Genomic DNA, 20035 nt, shown 5'->3' with positions numbered 1-20035 from the left:
CAAGATTGCTGATGGACTTAGATGAAACAGTGAAGTACTTAATCCGCACCTCAGGCAGGTTTTGGAGCTGGCAGCTTCAGCTGGTTTGAAGTTACTTGAATGCATTTATGCCAGCTGCTCTCTCTGTGCACATATCTGTAAGGGTGAGGACCTGGCAATTTGGTTTTCAGGTACTGGAACAACAGATGCCACAAAAGAAAACCCTTAAACTACACTCCTTAGTTTGAAAAACACCCCAAACAAACCCAGGAGCCCTACAGAGGTTCACAAAACCGTCTCCTGCCAAGCACCTCTCACAGAAGGGAGAGATGGGCTGTGCTCAGCACAGAGCAAGAGCTTGCAGAGGTGGCAACTAGGAGCAGACCACAGATGTGCAAGTCCATCTCCAAGCCCGCAGCATCCTTGTTTGCTTGGTACCGTGAAGTTCACTGTTGGAGAAGCCTCCAGCAGTGTGGTTTGCTGGCTTGCTTCATATCCTGGATTGGGAAATGCCTGCTTGCCCCTAAGCGCTCCACTGCACAACACAAAGGATGCAGTGATGAATAACACAAAAATGGTTACTACAAATAGAGACGCTGACAATAGTTACTCAAGATCAGATGCTGACAGCTCTCTTGGGGCTCTCTGCACAGCTGGGAAAGGTGCCGCTGCCAGGATTTATTGGTAACAAACCTGGGGCAACAACCCACCCTCCCCTAACATGCACAGGCAGGAAGGAAAAAAAAGAGCAAGAATAGATCTCAGTGTCCTGAATAATGAAAACAGGAAAGTCCCTCTTGTCTGGGGAGCCCAGACAAGAGCAGCTCTGCAGTGAAACCTTAGCTCCATCCCGCTTCCAGGCAGTTTGTGGGGTCTGCTAGCCTCCCATGGAGACGTGGGTTAAAAAAAGCAATATTGCAGCTAAAGCATCCTGTGACAGCAAGGGAGGGAGGGAGGGAGAGCATCATCCAGCCTTGGGGGATGGCAGGGGCAGGCAGGGGGGACTCCAAGCAGCATTTCATCTAAAATACCAGCGCTCTCTGTACACTGCGTTCCCCCCCAATTCTGAAATTTCCCCCCCCATCCCCCCCACCCTGAGAGCCCCCTCGCTCTGCATCCCCCTGGGTACAAGTTGGGGCTCACTGCCTCCCCCCCTCCCAGCCCCGCATCCTGCTCCAGCGCTGAGAAAGCCATTGCCAAGCTTTGCTTTGGCACATCCTGCTCCCCCCCATCCTCCCTCCCTTTGCCGACTTTTTTATTTCCTGCGTCAGAAACATAAAATGGAGACTGCAGGGAAAGAAAACAATTTGCCTAAGATGGCTGAGGGAGAAGAAGGATTTGCACGGTGGTGCACGAGCACCCTCTGCCGCTGGATGGGGAGGTGGGGGGGGAAGCAGCTCTGCAGCCCTGCTCCAGCCCCACAGGCTCCAGGCAGAAGAAGACTCCAACCAGCCCTTAACTGGGTGATTTTAATTGTCACAATAGCCAAACTATTTGCTTAAAAAACTTCAGCAGCCTTGTCGCCTCTGAGATCTCCTGGTTGCCTCTCCTCACTGCCCCATTTATATTCTGCTTTTCCTCACAGTGTTAGAGTTACAATACTTAGCAAAAGGATAGTATTTGTATTAGAAACCAGTGTGTTTCACACATACAACTCCCAACAACTAATGTTACCACCCTCCCTATTTACATATTTTTCCAGGTTTGAGAAAAACCACCAAATTTCATCTGTATTAAGTTCCATATCAGGGTGAGCGCCCAAAGCCTGGCATTACCTCTCATGGGAACAACCCAGGTCCAGGGATGGGAGAAAGGGCTGAAGACAGACATGGGGGGAGAACCAGCACCCACCTGAATTGGGGTGACCAAATGCTGTCCTTAGGAAAGGTTCAGGGACCAAAGGGTACATGCAAAACTAGCATAAGGATACCTTGCAAGCCGCTCCCTGAGCATCCAACTTTCAAGCCAGGAGTATGTCAGTGTTGGGCTAAATCCACCTGAATCTGAGGCTTAAATTCCCATGTGAATCTCGCAGGAAGTTTTCTCAGAATCAGTTCAAAATGGACCAAAAAACATCACTCAGCTATGAGACAAAGCCCACAAATAGATCCAGGAACCCAAGTCCTTTGCAGTAACACCAAGGAGAATGAGGATGAAAAGAAAGTTTTAAAAAATTTAAAAAGACAGACAGAGAGCAAGCGCTTGCATAGGTGACAGCAGTTAATATCCTAACATGGAAGGATTAAACTCAGCGAGGAGCAGGGTGCCCAGCACACATTTCAGTACCATAGTTTCACCCACCCAGCCTGCAAGGACAGAGCCTGACAAGCGCCAGTTCTGGGGTACCAGCACTTACATGCCACAAAAGTCACATGCAAAGTCCCACTAGCTATATAACTAACTACAAAAATACCCATAAGGGCCTTTTCTGGGAAAGAACAGCCCTTTTTGCGTGATCAGGGTGAGGCTGACCCAGAGGCAGAGCTCTGCAGTGATGCTCCTGCTGCAGCAGCATGCCTGGGTGCAGGCAGAGCGTGGGACACCTGGGATGGGGCACTGAGGGAGGCTTGATTTTATTACTTTCATTTCTGCAGCTGCAAAAACTACAGGCATGTCCTCCTGTGTGGCAGGAGACAAGTGAGGCTGGCCCTGGGACAGTAGGGACCTCGGCAAGTCAGAGCTGGCTGGCAGGGCAGGGGGATCAGCATCATGGGTGCGCTGACGAGCGGGCAGTTTCTGCAGTGTGGTCACATAAGAAGGGGTATCAAAAGATGAAGTGCCAGAACACCTCATCCTGTGAGCAATGAGGGACTGAAAAAATTGCAAAACATAGCTTTGGGCCTACTAAACACGGGTGTATTCCCAGCACACCCTGAGTGACTCAGTCTGGGAGTGCTGGGAAAGCACAAGTGAGACATCAGGGTGGACCCCAGCCTGGTAAGATGGTGCCACGGGGCAGGAACAATGGAGACGGGCAGAACTCTGTGGGAGCCCAGGGCTGGGGTACGCTGGCACTGCTGGGCAGTCCCCTGAGCCTGTAATGTCAGCAGGAAAGGGGGTTTGGGGGGTGCAGGAACAGAGGAGCACTGTACCAGCACAACAGCAATGGGCTGAGGGCACAGGGCAGGAATGGGGTGCACTGGAGAGACGCAGGGGGGCCCACAACAGAGGCATGTAGAGAGGGGCTTGCACAATGCTCCAGAGATCTCTGTTTCATTTAATGAGAGAAAACACTGCTAATCCCTGCTCCTGCTCTCAAACTGACTGATAACTAAGCACCCAAAAGGCTGGTGATGCCGGCTGGGGGGCAAGAGCTGCCTTTGTGTGCCAAGGCAGGTGATTTCTCCCTGCAGCCCCCCCATTCTCCCCAGCAGCAGATGGAGACCCCCTCCCAATTATGGTCTTGTCACAGGCAGAAAAAAGAAAGACAAATCACCCAAAGAAGGCTGTCTGACAGGACAAAGGCTCCTTGAAATGGGAGCTGAGCTGTTCTTTCCAGGTTCAGAGCGGGGACGGAGGGAGGGGGGCACAGCCCAAGGAGGGGGGCTGGGGCTGCCAGCAGCGCAGGGCAGGATGCGCACGCAGCCGGCACTTCCCCTCTTTGTCTGGAAAAGGAGGTCACGGGGGAGGACATGGGGGGATGCAGGGGAGGATGCAGGACTGCGTCAGCCCCGCGTCAGAAAAGCAGCTGATCCCTTCTCCCAATCCCAATCCTCTGACCTCATCCCCAGGAATGAAGCCAACATGGCTCAACTGCGCACATCTGGCGGATGAAAACAGTACTGCAAGGGACCTGGAAAAATAAACACAGGGTAAGGGGATCCCAGAGAAAACCCCCCAGTTTTCAAAGCCAGACAAGCCCCAAGATCTACATTAAGCCAAAAACCCCTAGGGCAGCCCTGGCCCTAAACTGGAGTTCACCCAGGGGCCTCCTGAAGCTCAAATTGCAAATAAAATCCCTGCCCAGTGCTGACACCCCAGTGCAAACACCAGGGACATGCAATGTGGGCACTACAGGCACAGTCCAGCTCCCAGTATCTCCCAGTAAGCACCACACACCTGCAGAGAGCCCACCAACGACATCCCAAGTGCTTCTCACAGTGGCATCAGCCTGGGACAGGCAGGAGCTGCACCCCAGAGCTGTACCCACTTGTCCTCCGCAGCACCCCCAAAAGCGAGCACCAGCAGTGCCAGCGCCGACGGGGACGGCAGCAGCTCCTCCCTCCCACAGAGGCAGCCCTGGGTCACAGCCCAGCCTTGCTCCCACTGACTCTTCTACAGGTGCTCTCTTAGAAACGCCACCTCCACCTGGCAAAACATCCACACCAGGCCCTCTGCCGCAGCTGAACCAGCGCCTGGACACCGGGGATGGCACTGCAATGGCAGGAAAAGCGCTGCTTGCCCCAAAGTGTAAGGAAAGGTCAGCCCAAGCCATGCAGGCAACACCATCGCCTGTTGTGAGATGAAAACATCAACTCTTAAAATACAAGGCTGTGCTACAGAAAGTGTCTGAGCTGGTCACGGTTCTTATCTCTGGACTCTGATACACGTGAGTGGAAAATACCAGGAATGTACAAACACCTCCCAGACCAGCCACCACTGTACCTGTACTTATAGATTGCATACGTGCGATGAGGAAACTGGTTTCTAGAAACTCCAGGGGAACAGGCTCAAAACCCTCTCCTAGGGTATGATACAGGGAGCAGAATACCCCACGTATTCTGCAGAGATGAAACACTTAAAAGATCTACTGAGAAAGTTCCCCAAACAGGTTCTGCCTCCTTCGAAAAACAAATAAATGTTCAGTTTCCCACCAGCACTGCTCCCAGAGCCCTGTCAGAGTACACTGATGCTGTTAGTGTGAGTTCACCAACACCACTCCAGGAGAAACAAGGAAGCAAGAGCAGGGAGATGGTTAAGAGGTAACAGCCACCAGCTCCAACAGGGGAAAACTTGACTTGGTATAAGGAGAATATTTTCACAAGGGTGGTTAAACACCAGAGAAGTGAGTCCAGTTACATCTAGAGAGCTGGGGCAATTTCTGTCCTTAAAGAGGCTCAAACTGAACTGCAAAAGGCCCTGAGCAATCTCTAACTTTCAGGTTAGCCTTACTTGGAGCAGGATGGATGGACATGAGACTTCCAGTGGACCCTCTGAACACAAATCATTCTGCGATGCCAGAAGGACACCTGGTGAGCTCCCCTCACTCTTTCTCCCCAGTGGGCACTTTTGAACCAGGATTTACCAGCTCCCAGGTTTGTGGACAGACTTCTCCATGTTGTCTGAAAACATTCCTGAGCAACAGAAGAAGAGAAGTTTCTGTCCCTGTTCACTGATGCTTCTCAGCCAACGCTGGCACAACATGTATGGAAGCTCGACGGAGAAGCTACACCTGCAGAATCCTGAAGGCATCTGCCTCACCAGGAAGAGGTGATGGAGCCATCACCTGGGCTGAAAAAGGAAAAGGGAGGGAGATTTTGGCAAGAGGAGACACTTGTACCAGGGATCCCTGCAGCAAGACATAATGTGAGCAAGAGGCAGCAATACCTCCCAACAGCCTGGAAATCTGAGGACATGTGAAAAGCACACAGGGAAGCTTTAAATGCATTTGTGAGCACCTGGAGAGTCCAGCAAAAGACATTTTGCAAGCTAGTCCACAGTGCTGGGCAGCATTTTCAGAAAAAAAAAAGTTTTATTCTCAAGAGAAACTTCAGTTTGGGTTCCCGTAAGGTATTCAGGGCCCTGACCCTTAGCCAGGTATATGAAGTCCCACTGTCTGCAATGGTATCTTACATTTCCATGCATTAGGAGCTAAATACCTTTCTGGATCTGGCCTTCTGGAGCTAAGGAGTCACCAATTTCCTGCAAAGTGCTGGATCTTATTAGATAGAGAAGAAACTGGCTGGATGGCTGCGTCCAAAAGAGTTACAGTCAACAGCTCAATGTCCAAATGCAAACCAGTAATGAGTGGTGTCAGATAAGGGTCTGTTCTGGGACAATAATATTTAAAGTTGTAACTGATGACAAAGAGTAGGATCAAGCACACCCTCATCAAGTTTGCAGCTGAGTGGTGTGGTTGATTTGCTGGAGGGAAGGGATGTGCCATCCAGAGGGACCTGGACAGGCCAGAGGAGTGGGCCATGTGAATCTCATGAGGTTCCAAAAGCCCAAGGGCAAGGTCCTGCACCTGGGTTGGGGCAATCAATACAGGCTGGGGGATGAAGGGATTGAGAGCAGCCCTGCAGAGGAGGACTTGGGGATACTGGTGGGTGAAAAATGGAACATGAGCCAGCAATGTGTGCTAGCAGCCCAGAAAGCCAATCACATGTCCCAGGCTGCATCAGCAGCAGCATGGCCAGCAGGTCGAGGAAGGTGGTTCTTCCCCTCCATTCTGCTCTCCTGAGACCCCCTGGAGCACTGTGTCCAGCTCTGGAGTCCCCACCACAAGACAGACATGGACCTGTGAGAGCAGGTCCAGGGGAGCCCACTGAAATGGTCCGAGGGCTGGGACAGCTCTGCTGTGGGGAGAGGCTGAGAGAGGGGGGTTGTCCAGACTGTAGACAAGAAAGGAGACCTTACTGCAGCCTTTCAATATTTGAAGGGGGTTTTAAGAAAGATGGAGAGAGGCTTTCTACCAGGGCCTGTCATGACAGGGCAAGAGGCAACAATTTTAAACTGAAAGAGGGTAGGTTTAGACTGGACATAAGAAATGTTTTACAATGAGGGTGGTGAGACACTGGCACAGGTTGCCCAGAGAAGCTGTGGCTGCCCCCTCCCTGTGAGGGTTCAAGGCCAGGTTGGACGGGGCTTTGGGCAACCTGGGCTAGTGGAAGGTGTCCCTGCCTGTGGCAGGGGGGTTTGAGTGAATGATCTCTGAAGGTGCCTCCAACCCAAACCATTCAATATTCTATAAATATTACTACCTCCTGCCTCTCTAGATTATACCTACCAGAAAATAAAACAGATAAATACTGAAGGGACTTTATCCACAGGCTGTTTAACATGGAAAAGAACCCAATGCAGAGAATGATTGCATGCTCTTGAGTGAGTTATCTGGATCAGGACACCTGAGGCTGAAGCACCCAGGCTGCACTGTGTAATCACCACAGCCAGGGCAAGCATCACCCCAGCACATGGCCCAGCTCTGCGGGGCTACAGCATGTAAAGAATCACATAAAACAAGAAAGAAAATTAATTGCTCACAAGGAGGGAATCTCTGGGTGACAGGGCTGTCCTGCTGATTGTTACTGTGGAGAAAGGGCAGGTACCATCCTGGCCACAGCTCTGGTCACCGAGCTGGCCACACTCTTGATGGCAGAGGATTTGCTGGGCCACTGCAGAAGTTCACACAGGAAAGCCCCAGATGTGCAGCAGTGAGCAAACTCTGCTCCTCTGCAGCCTGGTGACAGTCCTGCCAGAAACCTGCCTCTGACGGGCTCTGCAGGTGCTGCATTGCACTGGACCTCTCCAAGAGCACGCCCAGGAATCTGCTCCCCCAAAAATCCACACCCAGCACTGGAAGTTCACTCTGACACTCTCTGAAGCAGGGCTGCAAACACAGGCTGCAGCAGGGACACAAAGCCTCCATGCAAAACCAAGAGATCCATGTGCCACCTGGTGTCCAAAAGCAGCTCTGCACCCTGACCTGAATTGCCAGAGAAACTCAGATTTTAACCTGCCTAAAATCTAAATCCTATCACCATCGGGACAAGCAGCACCCTACTCTGCTGCAGAAACATCGAGTGCCACCCTACATGTCCTAAGCACCTGTAGCTTAGAGCACAGCAACACAGAGCTGCAGAAAACACCTGTCTGTTTTCCTTCGGGCAGGTCACTTCTGCCCCAGTACGAAACTGTTTCCCAGGATCCCAAGTCCTGTGGACACCTCAAACTATGAAACTTAGGTAAAGAAAATAATCTAGACACGCAGAAAAACAGCCTTCAACTTAGAAATCAAGAGACAAAGGGAAAGACAAAGCAGATGCTTCCATTGTCAGCAGCAAAGCAAGGAGCTGCTGATAAAAAAGCAGCATAAAATGGCCTTAAAGTGAAATCTTGTTGTCCCTGCAGCTGGTGCCACCACCAAGCAAGGTCCTGGGCTGTGCCCTTCAGCAGCCGGAAGGGTCAGGGCTGCCCCTGTGGGGCAAAGCACCCAACAACAGCTTCTGTGTTTCTGTAACTGCAGGTGCTGCAGAGCTGATCCAGAGCACACGGGTGACACGGCACCTCCATAAGCTTTGGTCTCTGGTGGGCCAGCCCTACTTCTTGGGACAGTTTGACAGTAGAAGACAACCAAGAGGTGCCACTGCTCCCTCCCTACCCTTGATCTGTTGCTCCCAGAACACCCACAGGGGATGCACAGCCCTTACTGGTCCTACAGCCACTCTGCTCCTGAGAAAGATCCCAGGGAGACTTTCTGCTCCTTTTCAATCTTTCTAACATTGCCCAAACCTCAAGGACGAAACAGAACATGCTCCCCAGTGTCTGTCTGCTAAAGCAAAAATCCCAGAAGCTTAAAGGAGACAAAATCAGTTTTAAAGCAGAGTAACCTGGAAAAAGTGAGGCAGCTGGAGAAAGCACCCACCAAGCTCCGTCTCCAGAGATCCCAGCCAGTATCTGAAGCAGGGCAGAGGCCAGGGCAGCTCTGGAGAACAAACAGCTCTCCCAGACCCACCACTGAAGCAGGTAACAAAAATTCACTTGGTGGGTCATTACCTGCCAAGTTGTTCCTTCACTCAACACAAAGGGAGAGACATGACTTTAAACCGCTTTCTTGCTCCCCAAACCCTCAGTCCCTAAAAGATCAGAGAAGGGCAGAAAATGACACCACCATGGCCATGCTGCACCTCAGCCCAGGAGTGGGACAGCCAGCCCAGGCTGGGCTAGTGCCTGAAGACTCAGCCCACAATTCTCCAGGTCCCCTTGTCCTCCGAGGGGTGGAGAAGGTGGGGAACATGGTTTAGGGGGGTGAAAGCCAGACGTGGCTGGGCAGCACGCCCCAAAATCAGCTCCTGCCAGTGTCAGTGTGTGCTGGCTGCAGCTCCCCTGCTCAGACTGACAGGCTGGGCGTCCTCTGTGAGGGAAATCAAGCTTGGGAGAGCACCCAAAGCACTCCTGGTAACTGGGCTGGAAAATAAGCAGCAACAGCATTTCCAGGTCTGTTCCGGAAGGGCTGACAGTGCATTTAGGCCAGGCTGCCCTAACGGCCTTGGAAACATCAGATACGAGCTTCTGGTGCAGCAGGACACAAGGTAAAAGCGGCCCCTGCTCTGCCCTTGACAGCAGTGCCGGGTCCCAGGAGCAGGATTTGGTACAGAAATGCTTCCCCCACTTCAGAAGCCCTCTCCTCACATCCCCTAACTCCACCTGTGGTCCCTTCCGCAGGGTTTTGCCCCTCGCTGTTCACTCACGTGGGATACGTTCAGCAACACTGCACCCTGGGTTTGCTCTGGGGAATTACGAGGAGGGAAACTGAGGCAGGATGGAGCTGCAAAGGACCCATCCCAAAGCAGCTGAAGGCAGGGCAAGAGTCCACGGGAGACCGTCCCATCGACTGCAGAAGCAAATGACAGGGCAGAGCCCCAAAGCAGTGCAGGTTTCCCCATCACGATTTCCCACCCCTACATGTGAATGCACAAACCTTCTCCCGGCTTATCCCACATCTCCTGAGGAACAGCCCGAGGGCCAGGAAAAGCTGTCACTGGGTTAATTAACTCTGGGTAGCTGTGTTTTGGGGCTGGGAAGGGGCCCAAGGCCTGGCACAGCTTCCAGCTCTGTGGGGGGCACAAGCCCACCCCAGCACCATTCCATGCCACCCTCAGCTCCAACTCTGGCTGCAGAGGAACTGGGCAGAGCGGAAGCAGTGCCAGGCCTGCACTTAATGCTGAGCCCAATTAATTAAGGATGTGCTTGGAAGCAAAGGGAGATTTTAACAGACACGGACAGCAGTGGGAGCTAGTGATGGCTGCTGAGGTAGGTGGCTTATAGGAAAGATGGAGAGATGTTTTACCAGGGCCTGTTGTTACAGGCCAAGGGTCAAAGGTTTTAAATTAAAGGGGAGTAGGTTTCAGTGGGTCATAAGGAAGAAATGTTGTACAATGAGGGTGGTGAGGCCCTGGCACAGGTTGCCCAGGGAACTTGTGGCTGCCCCCTCACTGGAAGGGTTCAAAGCCAGGTTGGATGGGGCTTTGGGCAACCTGGGCTAGTGGAAGGTGTCTCTGACTAGGGCAGAAACCTGTCTCTGACGGGCTCTGCAGCTGCATTGCACTGGACCCACCAAGACCTCTCCAAGAGCACGCCCAGGAATCTGCTCCCCCAAAAATCCACACCCAGCACTGGAAGTTCACTCTGACACTCTCTGAAGCAGGGCTGCAAACACAGGCTGCAGCAGGGACACAAAGCCTCCATGCAAAACCAAGAGATCCATGTGCCACCTGGTGTCCAAAAGCAGCTCTGCACCCTGACCTGAATTGCCAGAGAAACTCAGATTTTAACCTGCCTAAAATCTAAATCCTATCACCATCGGGACAAGCAGCACCCTACTCTGCTGCAGAAACATCGAGTGCCACCCTACATGTCCTAAGCACCTGTAGCTTAGAGCACAGCAACACAGAGCTGCAGAAAACACCTGTCTGTTTTCCTTCGGGCAGGTCACTTCTGCCCCAGTACAAAACTGTTTCCCAGGATCCCAAGTCCTGTGGACACCTTAAACTGTGAAACTTAGATAAAGAAAATAATCTGGGCACACAGAAAAACAGCCTTCAACTTAGAAATCAAGAGATGAGGGGAAAGACAAAGCAGATGCTTCCATTGTCAGCAACAAGGCAAGGAGCTGCTGATAAAAAAGCAGCATAAAATGGCCTTAAAGTGAAATCTTGTTGTCCCTGCAGCTGGTGCCACCACTGATGCAGGTCCTGGGTTATCCCCTTCAGTATTCAGAAGGGTCAGGCTGGCCCCAGGGTAAAGCACCCAACAACAGGCATATACTTAGGGGAAGAACAGATAACTGTAATGAACATGGAGTTCTCTTCCCCTTTCCAAGAAGAAAAGCTCTAAGACACAAGACTTTTCACCCCTTCCACCTTTTTAAGGAACATAATGTTGGGGGTGTCTGTGCATACCACCTTTCAAGCCCTGCTATTCACACATCCCTTCTACTGCACAGCCGGATGGCTTGCCCTAAGTGCTCAAACATAACACAGTCCCAAACCCTGTCCCCTCACGGCAGGGTCAAGTCTCCCCAAAGGGCAGGGCCTGGAGCTGCAGGCAGAGTGAAGGGCAGAGAGCATGGGGGAAGGAGTAGAGGTGGGGAAACAGCTCCATAAATGTTTAACAGAGAGCACTCAGACTTGGGGGATGAGACCCCAGCATCTACCTGGAAATGAAGGAGGAAGGAGAGGAGAGAAAACCAGTGAGAAAAGCAGTAACTGGCTGTATGTGGTGCCAAGAAGACATCTCTGCCAGGCAGCCTACTCAGCACAACTGTTGGGACAGGTAATCAAGCAGAAGTGAGATGGATGGTGCAGAAAGCACACACAAAGCACAGTATCCACACTCAAGACGATGCAAAGCACAGACAGCGGAGTGGTGAGCTGCACCCTACACCGTGCAACGTCCTGCCACCACCACAAACCCTGCCTAGAGCCGACCTGGCTGTGCCTCACAGGCTGCTCATGAGGCACACCGAGAGGCAGGCATCATGCAGCCAGGAGGTCCCTCCCTCCCTTCATAGCTAAAGAGGACCTCATTTGGAAGGGCCTCCAGGTCTTCCTCTCCCTCCAGACTCCAAGGTCTTACTAAGGACTGCCAGCTTATTAAGCCATCTTACACAGGAGAGATACCTCAGGTCAGTGAGGAAGACCCTCCAGTCCACCAGAGCCTTCAAAGGTGGCAGAGGAAAGCACGTGCCAGCATGCTGCAAGCTGGGCCTCCCGCATGGTTTCTGGCGGATCTTCAGGTCCCTGTGTGTTCTGTCCTGCCCTCTGTGCACGCAGAGGCAAGGAAGAAATCACCTCCTTCTACAGAAAACTGGGTTTTCTATAGAGTACAGAAAGCAGGGTCATGAAAGCCTCTCGGCCAGAGTGATGTGAGATGAGACACAAGGGAAAGGATGAGCTTGCTGTGGGGAAAGAATAATGTGTAAGGTGGTGTTTAAAATGTAGGTCCTACCTTAGTCCAGTGTGGTCTTTGTCGTTGTATGGCTGGTGGAGAATCTTCTTTGAAGATGATCCCCATGGACACAGTCGAGGTGCATAGGCTCCCCCGACTCCGAAGCCAAGGGGTAGGGGGGGAATACCCATTCCTCATGGAGGTGGTGGGATGCCAGAACAACCTAGGAGCAGAGGAGCTGGTGGGCAGTCTCCAGAAACAGTCCCTGGTAGTGGATGGGTGGTGGTGGCTGGATGTTCCCTGCAGTGCCTGGAAGTGGAGCTGCAGGCAAGGAAGAAGAGCCTGAAGCCATTTCTTTCTTGATGCCTTCAAGATCTTCCTTCAGCCTCTCCATCTGAAGCAGAAAGAACAACATGCCAGTGGTTAGTTCATGCTCAGTTGCCCAGAGCAAAGTACCACCCTGAAGCATGTCTCAAATGACCAGGTCTACCTCAAATTCCCATCCTTCTCCTCACAAGGTGCTGCCAACGAAAAACGAGCAGAAGACAGCAGAAGTATCATCACCTGGGGACTTGACGTCCTCCTCCCAAAAGCTGATAGAGGGAAAGATGCATTCCTGCAGCAGGGTGACCTCAGAAGAGATCTGGCAAGCAAGATACAGCTGGAAGCACAATAGTGAAGTAGAGTCTGCTCCAAACCCCGTAAGTCAGTGGCTGAAACAGGCCTCAGACATGTGGTGGTTTATTAAATCTGTCTCAACTGTTAGGAAGCTGGTAATCTCTCTCTCTCTCTCTCTCTCAGGGTTCTATGTCCCTGAATATCAAACGGGGTGCTAAAGACACAGTGTAGCATGGAAAGAAAACCCCAATTCTCTGCACCAACTGCTAATCCTAGTGCCACAGAGGATAAAAAGGGAAGAAAGTATGTCAATCTGCAAGACAGCCAGAGCCTGTGCTCTTATGGTGGTGCATCCACACCACGGTCAGTCCGTAGCCCTTTCTGTTTGACACTTCAGAGACCCTAACAGACCTTCTCTTGTGCTGCACGACCCCTTTCCACCATGTGCCCTCCTCTCCTCTCTCAGCTGTTGACCTGACCCTGGCATCAGGCAGGAGAAGCCTGCTGAGATGAAACCTCTTGCCCACAGTATCCAGTACCTCAGAAAGGAGAGGTGTCCCCTGCTCAGTGCACTCCTGCCTCGTGATGGGGGAAGAGGCAGAGCAGGACCCACCACAACCAACTGCCCAGTCCCAATAGTCCAAGAACTGCAGCAAAATTAGTTGAATGTTTCCCTCCCTCCAATCTGTGCTCTCTCATCTTGTCAAAGGTAAACAGCTAGGGGGATAAGGCTCAATAACAGAGACGTTTTTCTTCCTCTCCTCCATCAGAGTAGCTGCTTTAAAAAGTATGTAGTCAACAAGAAAGGGATTTCTATAGAACTTCTATTTCAAGACCATTTGTTTTGTATAAAGAATTGCAAGAAGCTTTATCTTTCTTTCTGTTATTTTTCTTGAGGGTGAAGTACTCAATACTTTTCCAAAAAAAATAACCAGTGTGCATTTCTATTCTATCAGATATGGGACTTCGGAGCAGAAATGTCCACATTCAGATCCAAAAGTTTCCTTAACTGTTTGACCTTTGCTCTCCAGAGAGCAAGGCCAAGTACATACAGACTTGCCTGGGCTCCAGGCCAAGCACAGCACTTGGTGCAGCAAGAGGAGGCTGCTTGAACTCAGGAGGCCAGCTAACACTGGGCATCCTGAAAAACACAATCTCAACATTTCTGCTTTTTCCTCACCCACACTTTTGTTAATATAAAAAAACAACTCTGACAACACAATTATCAACTTCTGGGGGAAGTCTGTGTGTCCAGGGAAAAGCCAAGACCCTCCAGGGTCAGACTGACATAAGCCAGGTCTCTCCAGGGCAGACCTGAGTGATGCTGAGCGGAAAGAAGGGATGCGAGGGGAATGCTGGGCAAAGTACAGGAGGGAAAGATTCAAGGCAAACAACTCTACTCCTGTTAAATCTAGAATTCAAACCTCTTTAGAGCACAACAGAACACCAGAGCTGCCTGTGGAGCAGAAGAGGACAAGAATCAGCTCAAGGAAGGCTGACCCAGAGACTACTTTTGGGCCAGGAAGAAATTAAAGTAGTCATCTGTGGACTTATCCTGCTGGCCTCAGGTCTGTGGATACCACCAAGAGAAAAAGGAAGGAGGAAGCAGCCAGAAGTAGCACCAGTATCATTCAGTCTCTTCATCTTTTTCCTGTCTCTACCTGTTTAAGCAAAAATGGCTCAGAGCCTCCTGAGAGCACTCTTCAAATCTCTGACCAGGGTAGCCGCTCATCATTGTTTCTCCTCTTTCCAATGTCACCTCTCCCCAGAGAGGGACAGAGCGCTTTGAGAGCAGTCTCTGGCCTGCTGTACCCCATCCCCAACTCATCAGCCCGTGTCTCAGCCTGAGATGGACTTCCTCACTCGATGGGAGACTTTGCTTGCTAGCTCCTGCTTCTCCGCAGTCATCTGCTGCTTCTCCATGTCCAGCATCTCCTTCTCACCACATGCATCAAGTAGTTTCTCCACAAAGTCCCTTTTTGTCTCCTTCATTTCAATCTGCAGCTCTTCCATGCAGTCAGTTCTGAGTCCAGCTGCAGAGGCAACAGACAGAGCTGAGCAGGGATGTACAAGGAGTATGTGTATATATAGGGATGGGGGGGGCTTCCTTGCTTTTCCTAAAAACCTCTCAAAACCTCAATCACCCCACCCTCATGCAATACTTCAGTCACAATCAGAGATGAAGATTCATGCCTCTGTATAACCCAAGAGGTGAAAAAACTCCTAAGAGCCCATCTCCAGTCCAGCAGCGTTGGCCCCAAGTTTCCCATGGCACACATTCACACTGAAACACAGGCAGTGACACCTTTCTTGCTGGGAAGGATTCACTACATATCTGGCACAGTCTGGAGGCAGCTGCTCGCACCGCGGTGACGGGAATGGCATTTGCCAATTCCACCCCATCACTGCTTCCGTTATTTCCTATCAGACAGAAGCTGCAGGGGACTGTCTGACCGCCTGAGCATTCAAGAGGTAGGGGAGACCCATGCCCACAGCTCAAACATTGTTCTCCCTCACTTAGCAGCTGCAACCTGTCGGGCTTTTTTTTTTCTAATTAAGATGTAAGCACGTGCTCTGTCAGAGAAATCAAGCACAACACTCACAGTGGTAATCAATTAGGCAGAAGTGAGTGGCAGCACTTGTAGTCCAGCATCAGGTAGAACAGGCTTTCATTTGATCCCTGCTAACCTATCTGTTACCCAACCACATCAGCAAAAAACCTTTCTCTCCAGTTCCACCACTCTGCTTCTGGTTTTATCGAGTTATCTAAAAAGAAAAGGGAAACACAATTAAGAAAAGCACTGCTGTAAACACACTCCCCCCCTTCCTTCTCCAATACATCCCACAAGCTTCACGATGCCCCACGCCACTCACTGCAGGGCCGTGCTCTGCCCTTGATGAGGAAACTCCATTTGTCGACTATTTGCTACTGCAGAAACTCTGCCTGATGACTGGCATGCCCTTCTCTTAGGGAGGACACCACAGGATAAAGGTTTCTTCTGGAAGCTGCTGTCAATATAAACCACTGAATCCTGGCAGCACTCACTCCCTGCCCAAACACAGCAGTGTTCTGGATTTGATACGGGTGGAACTGCTGTGCCCCACGCAACAGGAGACGTGTCCCAAATGAAGTAGTGAAGATTGGCCTCGATACCCATCCCATATGCTGAAAACGAACACCAGGAGACAGCTCAGCTCAAGGCAAAAGTATGGAGAGAAAAAAGAAGAAGCTCTGATGGCCAACAGCTCCAGCGAGTACAAGGATGAAATAACAGGGTTTGCTCTAGAACCATGATCTGACAGGGCTGGTTTCAGCCGAGCTACAATCAGTGAAAGGACTTACCTATCCACCGCTCAGGGTTCGTGCAAGTCAGGGTCAGCTCCACTCCTGTACACTATGATTTGGGAGTCACACTCATCGGTCAGCTTATAACAGTGAGGTCTGCAGCAGAAGACGACAAAGCAACAAAGCATTAATATTCCTGCAAGCAGCTGCATTCAAACAAGGAAAGGTCTCACAATGGAGTATCTGTTGTTGAATTTATATAAAGATGCCCAGTTGTAATTTTTCAAGATTTCAGAGAACACGAATGAGGAAAACATAGAAGGGCATCTCCATGCAGCACAATCAAGCAAACTTCTCCAAACAGACAGTGAATGGGAGGAACAAGGGGTTTAAAACGATTAATTGTAGGGGTATGGAAAGAACGGGGAGGATTCTGCTGTTCACCACCTGTTGAAACAAGACTGGAGTCATCCTGCAAGATCAAGAATTGGGTTCAAAACAAACAAGAGGAGGGAGCTGTTAATGTTTGGAGCAGCAGAGCTGTGGCTCCCTTGCCCTGGATCTTACAGATGCTCAGAGATGATGCAGCTTCAAGGGGGGGACCGGGAAGGTTTATGAAAAACCAATCTACTCAGGGTTACTCATTGAAACTACACCTGACTCGAACAGTCTTGAAGCTGCATGTGCTTGGAGGCCAGAAGAGCACTGAGGTAGCTGCTATAGATGCTTCCCCCTTCTCAGACACTTCCCCAGGCACCAGCTTTTGGTCACTGTCACACGCAGGATACGGGGCTAGACATTCAGGCAGACCAAGTAACCAAACATTTGGTCTGATCCCCTACAGTATGTTATTTTAAATAACAAGCTTGCTTTCCAGGTAACATGGGGTCTCTTACTTCTCAGAATCTCTGATAGAAGCAATAAAGCATCAAGAGATGAACAGCAAGTAGACTCCATACTAGTCAACCCTCAGCTTTTTGACTAGAATCTCCCCTGCTACTGGCTGTCAGCTATTTCTGCTCTAAACTGGTCTTTATCCTCAGCCCCTGCAGTACAGGTTCCCTCTCTGCTCACACAGGCAGCAGCGAGCTCAGCCCTCCTGCTGGCAGCAACCTTTACTGACGTTCACCCAGGAGCAACTACTCCTGAATGAGGTCAGAAAACAACTTCCAGAGAGCTCAGGAGTTGCTAGTGATCTCATGAAGAAGGCAATTACCTCAGTTATTCTTAGATCTTCCAAGAAATTCCTTCCTTCATCTTCACTTTATGTGGGACTTTTAGTTGCTTTATTTTATTCTCTTCCATCTAACGATTTGTCCTGTTTTGGTTCAGTGTTATTTCCTCTTCTGAAAGTCAACTTTCAAAATGGAGAGCATAAACCACAAATGTAAAAAATCCACAACAATCATCCGACTACAGAAAGTCATGAACTCTGCAATCATTTGCAGGGAAGCACATAAATAACTAGATTTAAAAGGAGTTTGTTCTACACAAAATCTTCCCGGATTATATCCTTGGTGTATTTAATCACAGTGGCAGACATATGGAGGGGGTATGTCCAGAGATATAGAAAAGAAAGGTATGCAGACTATTTAACTTTTGGGGGGGGGGGGGTGTAAATTTTTGAACTAATTTCAAGTAACTTTAAGCTTGCAATAACCCTTCAGGTGAGCACCACCTTTTGCATGAGGATTTCCCTGGGGATCCTCTGCATAATACTCCTTTTCTCTCTCTTTTGCCTAAAAAGTCTTACAAGTCTTCCTCACAAATGAAAAAAAAAAGAAAACCAACACAAAACAAAGCCACTTTAATAAAAAAGGGAGACAAAACATCTGTGAAAACCAGAGAATTTAGGAATTTTCTCCTCTACTCTTTGCAGGCAAAGGCACACGAAGGACCACTGTAATTTTGTTAGTTAGTTTGTTAGTTTAGGCTTATATCTGTTTTTAAGCATAATTTGGAGTAAGAACAGCAGTAAATCAGCTGCAGACCACAGCCAAGCAGCACTAGCCATACAGGCCATCACCAAAGCCCATAGGAGACCACCTCAGCTCTTGGGCTGCAGGTCCCACCCAACAGCACAGATGGCACAGATCTGCATGCAAGCAGACTCTCTTCCTGTCACCTTCTTAAAGCCTCTCACTTTCCCATCAAAAAATTAGCCTTAAATTCCCATTCTGCTTTCTGATGAGGTGATTTAGTGCCTGAGGGAATGATACCAGAACTGATCTTTCAGTGGAAAGAGTGCAGGGACCACTTCTGGGGGCAGGGAAGGAAAGGTTTTGGTTGTCTCTCACCCACAAGGAGGGCTTGGGAGTTAGCAGGGCAACAATAGGATCTTGACTCACTACTTTACTCTTGCCCAACTCACGCCAAAGCCAGGCCTGAACCAATGGCTGCCTCCTCCACTTTCCGGATCAAGTAGAGAAGTGAGCTGCTCCTCACCTTGAGGAGGTGTTGAAAGCCAGGACACATCAGCTCCCTACAAATGTCAAGTCTGAAGTTCAGCTCATCAGAAGGGTTGATTGTGGCAATGATCAGCTGCACACAGGCCACCTAAAAAACAAAAAAATCAAGAGAGAAAACTTCTGATCATGAGCTGGAACTCAGTGGTTTGGGACTTACAAGGCCAGAAGACCATGCAAAAAGCTGCAGCAGAAAAAAGTGGCAAAACCAAAGGCATTTCATCCATATCAAATCCATTCTGCTACACAGTCTCCAGCTTCTGTGTCAGACTCCAAGAGCCATGTCCACAAAACCTGAGGAATTAAGTACCTTCAGTGCCCTTGAGGTGCCACCCTTCAGGCCATCCAAAGGAGGCTGGAATTGCTCCACCTCATCTATTCCTGCTCAATGTCTCCAGAGCCTGCTCATCCCTGCTGTGAGAGGGGATCAGCAGCTCCCTCACTAGTCAGGACAGGAGTGCACCTGTGCAGACCAACTCTAAAATGAAGAACCAGAGTCAGAAGAGAGACTTCACAGAGAGGCCAGTAACAGTGGAGAGCTCAAGCGCAGCAAGAGACAGGATTTGTACCCCCACATACAGGCTGTGGGGCTGAGGCAGGACACAGAGGGTAGACAGAAGCTTCACAGCATCCTGCATCATGGAGGAGACTTTTGGGTCAACAGTTCTTGCCAGAAGCATCCCCTCTTCTGTGCCCAGCAGTGTTTTTGTTCCAAATTAAGGAGAAAACAGTTGGATTAAGGTCCAAAACCAAGCCAGCTCTAAAGCAGAGTGAGATGGGCACTATTCCCAAGTGAGAACACTCAGAGGAACAAAACTTTGAAGATACTTGCTTCAAAGCACTGTTCAAACATCTGCGTTACCCTTGTTGCTGACAGGGGACAGTGGAGAGACAAGAAAGGGAGGGATGCATCTCAGACTGCACCCTGCCAGCAAAAGAAAGGGTTTCAGGGAATCTTCAGACTCCAGGAGCCACAGAAGGAATGTATGGACTTGGTAGGAAGCAGAGATGCTCAGTTCACCCAAGGAGAGCAGGGAAGGGCACACACAGGGACAAGGAAGAACCCCAGCTCATTCCCAGGGAAGATAGAGCAGGTCACCACTGCAGAGCAGTGGAGAAACAAAACAAAGAAACCCCACCGATACATAGAAAGACAAGGAAGAAATACTGAAGTGCATCAAGACCTCATAGATGAGCTGAGAGAGCTAATCAGAGACAAGCAGAGTAAGCCACAAAAAGAGGGCAGAGCAGTTGCAGCCCCACAGGGCTGGACAAGGAGATGGAAAGTATTTGTACGTCCCAGGGTAAGTAGATGATTGAGATGATGGTATCAGAAAATGTACGGCATGGGAAAAAGCAAAGCAAAGCAATGTGGGGATAGTAAAGATTTAATAAAGAGGAAGAAACTTCACCACCATTTTCCCTGTCCATTCCAGCAACTGCCCTGGGGTGCCTGGGCAGACAACACATACCAGAAGCTGGGGCTGGTTCTCTCTGGATACTGGACAAGGTTTTTGCCTGGTTGTTCACAAAAACCTTCAGGCATTAGTTGCTCTCACATCTGCTTGGCATCCCATAG

This window comes from Strix aluco, chromosome 13 (genome assembly GCF_031877795.1).
Source record: "Strix aluco isolate bStrAlu1 chromosome 13, bStrAlu1.hap1, whole genome shotgun sequence".
Taxonomy (NCBI): Eukaryota; Metazoa; Chordata; class Aves; order Strigiformes; family Strigidae; genus Strix; species Strix aluco.
This window is presented reverse-complemented; position numbering follows the sequence as displayed.